The sequence below is a fragment of the Heterodontus francisci genome, chromosome 28 (assembly GCF_036365525.1).
Source record: "Heterodontus francisci isolate sHetFra1 chromosome 28, sHetFra1.hap1, whole genome shotgun sequence".
In the NCBI taxonomy this organism is placed as follows: domain Eukaryota; kingdom Metazoa; phylum Chordata; class Chondrichthyes; order Heterodontiformes; family Heterodontidae; genus Heterodontus; species Heterodontus francisci.
This window is the reverse complement of record NC_090398.1, coordinates 61391205-61394335: the sequence shown is the minus strand read 5'-3', so window position 1 is coordinate 61394335 and position 3131 is coordinate 61391205. Positions and strand designations below refer to the sequence as shown.

The window sequence follows — 3131 nt, the reverse complement described above, 5'->3', positions numbered from 1 at the left end:
AGTGCTGAGAAAGCAATGGGGAATATTACTCACATGTTGTAATGTTTTATAAATACTTGAATGTATTTCACACTGTGTCTCTTTTTCAGCTGGCACAGACACGTTTGCTAAATGGTCTCATTCTGTGCCATAGATTTTCTCCATTTTCTTTGTTCTATGAAGTGAGGTGTGATTGGGAGGGGCAATTCCACCAGGGTTATATTTTCTACCAAAACAATGACACAAGGGATACTTCACTTTTTTATTCATTCATTCATGCGATGTGGGCGTTGCTGGCTAGGCCAGCATTTACTGCCCATCCTTAATTGCCCTTGAAAAGTTGGCGGTGAGCTGCCTTCTTGAACCACTGCGGTCCATGTGGGGTAGGTACACCCACAGTGCTGTGAGGAAGGGAGTTCCAGGATTTTGACCCAGCGACAGTGAAGGAACGGCGATATAGTTCCAAGTCAGGATGGTGTGTGGCTTGGAGGGGAACTTGCAGGTGGTGGTATCCCGTGCATTTGCTGCCCTTGCCCTTCCAGGTGGTAAAGGTCGCTGGTTTGGAAGGTGCTGTCGAAGGAGTCTTGGTGCATTGCTGCAGTGCATCTTGGAGACGGGACACACTACTGCCACTGTGCGCCGATGGTGGAGGGAGTGAATGTTTGTAGATGGGGTGCCAATCATGCGGGCTGCTTTGTCCTGGATCATGTTGAGATTCTTGAGTTGGAATTGCACCCATCCAGGCAAGTGGAGAGTATTCCATCACACTCTTGACTTGTGCCTTGTGGCTGGTGGACAGGCTTTGGGGAGTCAGGAGTCATGGATGAGTGAGAGGAATATATCACACTTTGGGGCTTTTGTAAGAGGATTTATTGATAAACCTGGGATTGGAGAGCCAACAGCTGCACCGTAATTACTCACCTCAGGATTCCAAGCCCCTGACCTGCTCTTGTAGCCACGTTATTTGTATGGCTACCCATGGTAACCTCCATGAAGTTCATAGCGGGGGATTCAGTGATTGTAATGTTATTGAATGTCAAGGGGAGATGGTTAGATTCTCTTTTGTTGGAGATGGTCATTGCCTGGCACTTATGTGGTGCGAATGTTATTTGCCACTTATCATCCCAAGCCTGTGAGACTGAAATAGCTCAGTTGGGAGAGTGTTCGACTGAAGATCCCTGGTTCAATCTGGGGTTTTGGCAGTTCTCCTTTATTCTGCATCGCCATTTGGTTTTGACTCTCGAATTGCGCAATTTACACTGAAATTATTTACACAACTCTGAAGGTTGGATTGGAATAGAGAGATATCAAGGATGGGAAATATTTACATTGTCTGCTGTAGCTTATTCTCATCTCCTTGTGTCCTTTTCCCCAGTTTTTGACTCTCTCGGGGCAGGGTGAACACTTGATTTGCTGCATTTGTCCCAAACTGAAGCCTTTTCCAAATCTCTGGGCGATCAGACTCGCTCTGTCTGTTTTTGCTGCTCGTGACCATTATGGAGAACAGGCCACGAGTTCAACGTTTATCAGCAAATGGAAGATAATTGGAAAGAATTCTGTTTTACTCCAGCCCAGTGACAAAGATGCAATGGATGTTATTCAAAATAAGTTCCCTCTGACACTTTATGTAAACTTGTTTGCATCTAAAAGTTGGATTTTAAGTGTTAAAAAAATGTGTCAGATTAATGACTGACCATGTGACAGCGCACATGGGGATCAAATCCACAGCCTTGTTGTTATCAACACTGCGTCCTAACCAACTGAACTAAGCGGCCTATAGAAAGAGCCAGGTATGGGTTTGAGCCGCATTCTGGGCGGTTTGTGTTTTATTTCTCACATTGGGTGGACAGAGCAATTGTCCAAACAATGGACACATCACATCCCTGAAACATTGTTCTGATATAAAACAGTGTAAAATAAGAACTGAGCTTGGAAATGGAACGGAACCAGAAATCAGGACTTTAATCTACTGAAGTTGATCTTGAAATTCCATCATGCAAGAACATTCCAAAAGAACGAACTCTCTTCTGATAGAAAATCCAGGAACTTGAGCTGCTGGAAAACATAACTGAGCCTGACGTGATTTGAACATGCAACCTTCTGATTTGGAGTCAGACACGCTACCGTTGCGCCACAAGCTCACAGATAAAGCAAAGTCTTCCATTCCTGGCAGATTTACTTCTTGTTTAGATTCAGTGATTGAAATTAATTCAATCCTCATCTGACCTCCGCTCTGGAAAGGCCTGCTATCCCACCTGAACCCGACGGGACCCGCGACCTGTGTCGGGTTCCGTCGTGTCGGGTCGCTCTTCTGGGCTTTCGGGCTCGGGTCAGGTTGGCTCAGGTTCGGTTCAGGCTGGGTCCAGGTCGGGCTGGGTCCGGGTGTGACACACACAGTAAGTCTTAAATTTTGCTCTGCTGGGAAGTTGAGTTTAATAAGTGTCAAAAGTTGAAAAGCCAACCGAAGCTGGGAGTCTGGGACGTCAAGGAGTGAAACTCTGAGTCTGCGCAGTGAAGAAGTGAGCATCTCTATGATGTCATTGCGCTCATGCTGCAGCTTCCTGTAGATTCGGAATCAGGAGGCAGGTAAAGTGAACATTCCGGTGGTCGGGGAAGGCTCGGGTCGGTTAGGGCATGGGAATAAATGGAGATACTGGGGCCGGGTCGGGCTCGGGTCCAATGTGGTTCTGTCGGGTTCGGGTCGGGTTTTTTTCCTGACCTGAGCAGGCCTTTACCGCTCTGTCAGTTCAGTGCCTTATTTAAAATATTACTTAGAGTTCTGTTTTACAGGGTCTCGGATGTTTCATTGTTTCCCAGACCCACTACTCTGATTAATCAGACATTTTGCTGTTAACTGCTGCAGCTACAATTGAAATGTAAAAAAGAATTTCCAGTGACCTGCAACCAATGGGCAAATACATTTCAGAAAGATAAAGCTCATTCACCAATCCACAAATGTGTCTTTCTGCTTATATTTATAAACAACTCCTTCTCTCCACTATGAGAACTATACAATCACTACAGTTATTTGAAAGTTAGTAATAGATTTTCAAGTTCATCAATTTTAAAAGTGCAGCAGGTTTTCCAGAAAACTTCTCTGTTGGAACCTCAGTCCCATTTAGATTGAAAGTGGACAATTAATGTATTCACTT

The 3131-nt window shown here is 45.1% G+C and overlaps 1 non-coding gene across 1 annotated transcript; it reads right to left on the bottom strand.

The window, feature by feature from the left end:
• Positions 1–2048: 2048 nt before the first annotated feature.
• trnaw-cca (transfer RNA tryptophan (anticodon CCA)) lies at positions 2049–2120 on the bottom strand. The gene has a single exon. It is a non-coding gene; the product is annotated as a tRNA-Trp (tRNA).
• Positions 2121–3131: the final 1011 nt, after the last annotated feature.